Source organism: Crocuta crocuta, unplaced genomic scaffold, assembly GCF_008692635.1.
Source record: "Crocuta crocuta isolate KB4526 unplaced genomic scaffold, BGI_CrCroc_1.0 scaffold96, whole genome shotgun sequence".
Classification (NCBI taxonomy): domain Eukaryota; kingdom Metazoa; phylum Chordata; class Mammalia; order Carnivora; family Hyaenidae; genus Crocuta; species Crocuta crocuta.
In genome coordinates, this window is record NW_027531522.1 from 9,829,765 (window position 1) to 9,837,577 (window position 7,813).

Sequence of the window (7,813 nt, forward strand, 5' to 3'; positions counted from 1 at the left end):
AACTGCATGCATTTAGCAGATTACTTGTTCCAATTCTTTTCTGGAAACAAATACACCATAAGGCCAATGCACTTATAACAGCCTGGATCATCTGGAACTTTAAAATCTGAGAAAAGAGCTGTTCCCATCGGTCCTAATAAGCAGATGAAAAATAGAATTCTCCAAAGGACTTTACCTACATACATTTTAAAATTTCTCATGTCAAAAGAAACCTCTTCTGCTTTTAACATAAACAAGGGACAAAATTAAATGCAAAAGAGTCTGCTAATGCAAGATTGAGATTCTCAGAGGAACATCAATTTTCCTACATTCCACACATTCTGAATATTAAGGTATCACATTTAATACAGTAGCTAGTTCTGAAAAACACAGTATTTGAAATGTAATGGATACAAATGAAAGGAAGGGCAGCCATTCTTACTGTTTTTAGTATGTGTGACCAAAGCAGAGTCAATTCTTGATTATTCAGTCTAATCATCCAGCGTTAGTATGACCTTTGTCTCTCTTGCTTTCCCCTTCCTTTTCTGTTGCCCCTTGCACTAAAGGACCCTTCAGCTCAGGGAGAAGAAATAAAATGAGAGTAGACAATTTGGTTTCCAATTCTTTGCTCAATTACTGTTTGGGGAAATGTGGATGCAGGGCCAGGTTGAAATAGTCATTAATCAGGAAATATTACCTATATCTTGTCCCTTGAGTAATTTACCATGAAAAATCAGGATCTTCGTTTTTCACTCTTCAATGATTCCTAAGAAGGTTCCACAAACAGCCAACAAATATAATTTCCTTTAAAACCATTTGAATTTTTAAAAATTTTATTTTATTCTATTTTAATTTTAAGGAACGATTTTATAAATAGGAAATAGGATAGAGGCAAACTCAATGGATAGTTTACCAGAGGTGAAAGCAGGTGCGTGCCATAGGAAGTAATTCATACATTCTGACTTTACCACCCTTCTCAGATTTTAAGAAATAGCACAGAAAATTTGCAACAAAGATGCTGTGGAATAACAATAGCAACACTCTGTATTTATACAGCACCTTTCTTTCAGAGAGTTCAGAATGCTTTATAAACAGTATCTCATTAATCTTCACAACCTCCCTATATGGAAGGCAGTTTCAGCTATCATTACTCACACCTCTATCAACAAGGAAACAGTTGCCTGCAGAGTGGCTAAGCAACTTGTCCAAGGTCACCGAGAGAGTGAGTGGCAAAGCCAAGAAGAAAACTTAGGGCTTTGACCTTCCAGTTTAGTATTCACTCCAGGAGGCCACACTGAAGGAAGAGCAGTTTCTAACATGCATATTCATAAGTCTCCCCCCAAAATATCTAGCATTTCTCAATATTTTCATCAGCCCAACTTTGATGCTAATTAGTGGCCATTTGATATGAAAATCCAATAGTTGTAGTAACAGGGAAATAGTCATACCGTACTGAGATAGCACACAGGTCTCAGTCTCCAAGCTTCATGAATCACCTAGATATTAGCAGTTGACTACACATACCTCATTGGAGCAACCAGGTGAAAGAGTACTGAAGAGTATACAGTGGCCACACAGGATATGAAGACCCTGTTTGAAATGACTGAGCTCTCAGTCTCACTCTTGAAGAATAGGTGGATGATACCTGTTAGAGTAAATGGCCCGTAGTTAGTTCAGTAATCATTTCTTTATTATTTGCCGTTTATTGTGTGGTAGGCAGGAGCTCAGGCTAGACACCTGTTCTCAGGTAGCTTATTATCAAGTGGAAAAATATGGAAGTGAGTACACACAGTGTCATAGGATGATGGCTAATCTTGTCTAGGGTCATTAGATCAGGATGAAATGTAACTCCAACTCCCAAAGATCTTGTCCAACTATGCCATTAGATTCAAACATGGTATCTCCTTTTCCTGGACCTCTCATCCACTTCTCCTTGCATGACAGACACGTTCCAGTCTTCAGGTAGCAGGTTAACTGGGTCTCCTTAGAGAGGATTTCCTGACCTTCCCGATAGGTTTCCCGTTTGTTGCCAATCACAGAACTTGATTTTTCTTTACAGCATTCATCTCAATTGGTATGGTAGACCTATTTGTTAACCAGGTTATAATCTGGCTTGCTCTCTAAACTGTAAACTCCATGGAAAGCAGGAGCATTGATTATTGAATAGTGTACACTTAGAGAATGTAGGTAACTGAAAGGGTGACACCCCTTAGTTTCTCTTTCATCCTATGTAAAATAAGAAAAATGACACTTACTTTTAGTGTTGTTGGAAGAATTAAAGGTATAAATAGACTCCCATCACACAGTGTTCGGCACATAAATTCAATACATGGTAATATGAAAGTGGCATTAGATGTCTGTCGACTTAATGTGTAAGTTATTGATTATTTTGTCAAATGTGATTTTTTTTTTTTTTGCAAAGCAGTAGGAGAGGAATTGAAGCAGCCAAATGGATGAGTGACAAATGTTTTTATAGAAGTATAATTGTGAAAAGAAAAGACATCAGAGCTAAGAATGCATGGGATGATATAGGATTGTAGGGAGTATATGTATGTATGTGCATGGGTGTATGTGTCTGTGGGTATGAATTTATCTGCTGGGAGACTTAAAAATACAGGATAAAAGAAGTAGAATTGATGGAATCTGATATCAATGAAACATGAGAATATGGAGAAATTAGTCTTGGGCATGACAAAGAACAGCTCTGTGAGATAGAAGACAACAAGCATCTGTGAGATGCACACATGAATGTAGATGGAACAAATTATTTTTATAGTGAACATTTCCTGTGTATTCACTAACTGGTAAACACTACACTAAGGGCTTTCATACTTGAACGTAAGTGCCTTTATTTTCATCCATGTATATGTGAGGAAACCAAAGATTAGAGAGGTGACATAATTGCCGAAGGTCACACACATAACCAGTAGTATCAGCAGGCTTGGCTGCTACCATGATTCACGTCGAAATCACAGGGCTCAGTTACCTCTTTTATGCATAAGTCAGTGGAGGCAGTTTCTAAGTTGAAAGCATTGAATCCTGATCTTTAATTTCCTTGGGAGGAAAGAGATCATTTTTGAGAGTATATATAGGTATGTGAGGGTACATGGGCACTATGCCATGAAAGAGCTTGAGAAAAATTGGTAAAGGTTTAGAATAACGATCATGGGATCTGCGTGAGGCTTTGGGTACTAGTAGTCATGTGTTTCCAGTATCCTCAATCTTCTCAGCTTCGTGAGCAGCCTGGGTATTGGAAAGACTAGGAGAATAGTTAGCTTGACCCAAGATTGGATAGTTGTTGCCAAAGGCTAAGAGAGAAAAGCGATCGATGGTATTAGTAAGGAGGTAAATAAATTGGGTACCCATGAGATCTAAACTCGATAGGTATGTATGTGAGCCCAGGAAGAGACTTCTATTCCTTAGGGACAGAAAAGAAACGTCAAAGAATTGGAAAACAGTAAGATCAGAATGGAAATAAGGTAGCTGGGGAAAAAAAAAAAAAAAGATCTGATTTAATAAATTCAGGAATATACATAAAGTGAAAGATGACAAGACCCAGGGGAGGCTTTTGAAACTGAATACAGGTGGGGATCTCAAAATAATCCAACGTGGAGTTGCCCCAAAGACGAGGGCTTCCTGGTCTATAAGCATAAGTCATGTGGATGTAAAGTGTGGTTTTCTAGTACAGAGGGCATTTTTTGTTTCTGATGTGCCTGAATATATCCTGGAATCCCACAAAGGAGGTTACCTGACTTTCCTTGGTTTGTGGTTTGATAATGTTACTATAAAGAAGCCCTTTGTCTTTATCTCTCACACTAGTTGGCATTTTCTTAAAACAATCTACAATTTCTGCCAAAATATGTTCAGGAAATATGAGCTACTGCAGCTCGTGACCCCTTTAGATAACCACAAACTGAATCATGGAATACAGTTCAGCTGAGTAATAAAATATAATCAGATTGGCAGGCGGCATCAGGCTCAGCCATGCCCGTACAGACCTTCTTTTAACCCAGTTTAACAAGTTGCTCTCCACAAGTTATTTATTCCCCCTGTCAACATTCCTATTGTGGAAATGATAGCCATCAAATCTCTTTTAGGTCCTAATCCTATTCTTTTCTCTTCTGCCTCAGGTAGGGAAAAGCCTCATATAAGCAATATCCTTGTAGTCAACCAAGTGATTTGTTTGACATTGATCATTGACTTGAAGGAAGAGCTATCTGTTAAAAAAAATAATAATAAATGTAATATCCTCATCATTAGCCATGTAGTAAATTCAGAATAAATACCTGCACCCAAAATTACTTTGAAATCTTATGATGCTTTCAATAGTGTAGGTGGCTGTCCAACCACCATCTCACTCCAAATGTCAGTCTTGTAGAGAATCACTACAAGATACTGCTAGACTGAATTCCACATGCCTCTCTAAACCCCATCCTTAACAGAGATCTCATGCTGATTGGGCCAAATGAGGTTGGTGGGTAGGTAGAGATGATCTTCCAACTGAATCCTGTATTTAATAGCATTGAAAATTTTAAGAAAGTATTAAATGGATTCATAGATGAGAAAATGATAAATCATAGGAAATTAGGAGTTAGTCAGGACCACTCCTAGGCAGATCCAATCTTAGGTCTAACCAAATGTCTTTCATAATTTGGTTTGTATTTATGGACTCTTTTTCTGTTCCTAGTCTTTCTGAGTATGTTTTTAACTACGTGTAATGTATACTATTACTATATTTATTCTACAAACAAGAAAAATGAAGCTTGGGAAATTTAAGTACCTTGCCCCGAGCCAAATCCTGGATTTGGACGTGGGTAGTTGGACTCCAGAGACTGAACTTGTAAGTGTTGTGTTAGTCTGCTTATGTGTGCCTCTTTTTGGAACTTGTTCTAGAACAGCGAAGAGAATATGCTGCTCAGGAATTCTTAAATCTTAAATCTGATTGCCTAGAGAATCTTGGGCAATCAAATTCTTGAAATTAAAAATACAAGGACTAGAGAGTTGTGCTTGGTCACAAAAGGTCCTCATTACTATTGCATCAAAAAGAAAACAGCAGATCAACTGAAAAAAAACCATGTTTTTTCTTTAGAGGCATCAAAAGTTGTGGATGCACAGAAGTCTAAATTAACAAAATTCTGGAGTGGGAGAAGTCTTTTGTTGGTAAGCAGAGACCAGTGACCACTTTCATTGCTGGGATATTCGTAAGATCTCAGGACATGAGCAGAGAATGAAGTATGCCTGCCATTAGCAGAACTGTGTTGAGACCAGGAAAAACCAGCTAGATTTCTTAAAGCTACCCAAAGCCTGGCGTGGCAGTTTAAAACACAGAAGATGACATCACTGATAAATGTCATCAAGCATTTAAGAAATGATACCCGTCTTATACAAATGCTTTCAGAAAGAGAAGAATGCCTCCCAACTTGTTTTATGAGATCACCCTAATTCCCATGCCAAACTCTCACAATATTATAAGAAAATTACAGACCACTATATATCATAATAATGGACACAAATCCTTTAAAATTAACAGATTGAATGCAGCAATACATAGAAGGGATAATATGCCTTAAACAAATGAGATTTATGGCAGACATTAAGGTGAACTATCAAGAAATCAATGTAACTGATCACATTAGCAAAATAAAGAGAAAATACATATGCACTTCTCAATAAACATTAAAAGCATTTCATAAAATTTAACACTCATTCATAATAAGACTCTTGGAATAGAAGGGAACTAATCAAATAGTGAAAATACATGAAACACCTACAGCTAACATCCTGCTTAATGGTGAAAAATTAAGATTTGGAACATGACAACATTTTCTTAAGATTTGGAACATGACAACAGTTTTTACTCTCACCACATGTATTTGAAATTTACTGAGGTCCTTGCTAGAACAGTAGAGAAATAAAAAGAAAGTTTTAAACAATCTGGATTCCTATAAGATTGTTCTAGAATAGCCAAAACAATTTTGAAATGAATAAAGTTTGAGGATTCATACTACTTAGTATCAAGACTTACTGTAAAGCTACAACAATTAATACAGCATGATATTGAGATAAAGACAGATATACATGATTAAAACAGTAGAAATATAACAAATTTATTTTTTTGTGAGTTTCTTCTATTTGAAGATTTTCTATTATTTGTAGCTGGACCAAATCACAAATACAAAATCATTTTAATGCTGAGTTGCACTGTTCATAAACATGGTATATCTGTCCATTGACTTTTCTGCTTTAATGTCCCTATAGCAGGCAGAAATTTAAGATGGCTCCAGTGACTTTAACCCCATGAATGTGTTTTTTTTTCTGTTTTTGTTTTTGTTAGGTTTTTTTTTTTTACACACAAAAAGATTTTGCAGAAATGATTCAGGTTGATAATCATTCACCTTAATATAGAGAAATTGCCTGGTTGTGCCTCACTTAATCGCATGAGCCCTTTAAGAGTAGAGAGTTTGGGGGTGTCTGGGTGGTGAAGTCGGTTAAGCGTCCAACTCTTGATCTTGGCTCAGGTCATGGTCTCAGCTCAGGTGACAGTCTCACTGTTCATAAGTTCAAGCCCTCCATTGGGCTCTGTGCTGATGTGGATCCTGCTTGGGATTCTGTCTCTCTTTATCTCTGCCCCCTTGTGCGCATTCATTCTTCTCTCTCTCTCAATAAATAGATAGATAAACAAGCAAACAAACAAACTTAAATTAAAAAAAAAGAGTAGAGAGTTTTCGAGGGGCACCTGGATGGCTCAGTCAGTTAAGCATCCAGCTCTTGGTTTCAGCTTGGGTCATGATCTTATGGTAAATAGGATTGAGCCCCATATCAGGCGCTCAGAGCCTGTTTGGCATTCTCTGTCTCCCTGCCCTTGTTGCTCTCAATCTCTCTTTCAAAATAAATTTAGATTAAAAAAAAAAAAAGAGTAGAGAATTTTCTTTGGCTGGTAGCACAAAAGGAATGCAATGATTGAAGACATTCCAAGATTCAGTGTAAGGGAGGTTCATTACTGAGACGGAGGGAGCTACAGTTCAAGGACCTAAATACAGTCTCTGGTTGCTAGAGCCGGCCCAGCAGACAACAGTCAGTTAGCAGATAGAAAACTTATCCCTCGGATGCATGGAACTCATTTCTACCATAAACCAAAGAAAAGCTTGAAAGTAGATTTTTTTTCCTAGAAGCTCCAGATAAAAGCCAACCCTGACTAATACCTTGACTTTGGCCATGTGAGTCCCTAAGCAGAAAATTCAGTTTAACGTGCCTATAGTTTTTACATACAGTACCGTGAGGTAATAAATGACTGATGTTTTAAGGTGCTAAACTTGTGGTAATATTATGCAGTAGTAAAAAATTATTATGGTCCACTAATAAAGTTTTATAATTTCTTCAAAAAGCTACTGAGTATCTTTTACTAGATACACTCCTAATTTTTTTTTGTAATTGTGTCATAGGTTTTCTTAATTCACATTTTTGACTGTTGCTTGTAAAGTTGCTGAATACTAATCTTATGTTCAACTGTTGAATCAGCTTCCCAGAAGTTTTAATAATATGCATTATCTTTGAGATAATCATACTGTCTGAAAGCAAAGAGAGGTTTCATTCCTGTTTTCCAATTCATAAGTCTTTTATTAGTTTTCTTCTCTATAGTTTGTAAATACTTCTAAAAATACTTTTTGAGTTTTATCAAATGCATTTTCTACTTTGAACTTAATAATTATATAATTTCCCTCCTTTAATAAATGTGCTATTGAATTCCTGAGATATTCCTCAGTCATATACATTTTCTCTTTTACATGTTATTGAAAAGGCTTCAGCAAGATGGTTTTCTCATGATGATCATGGC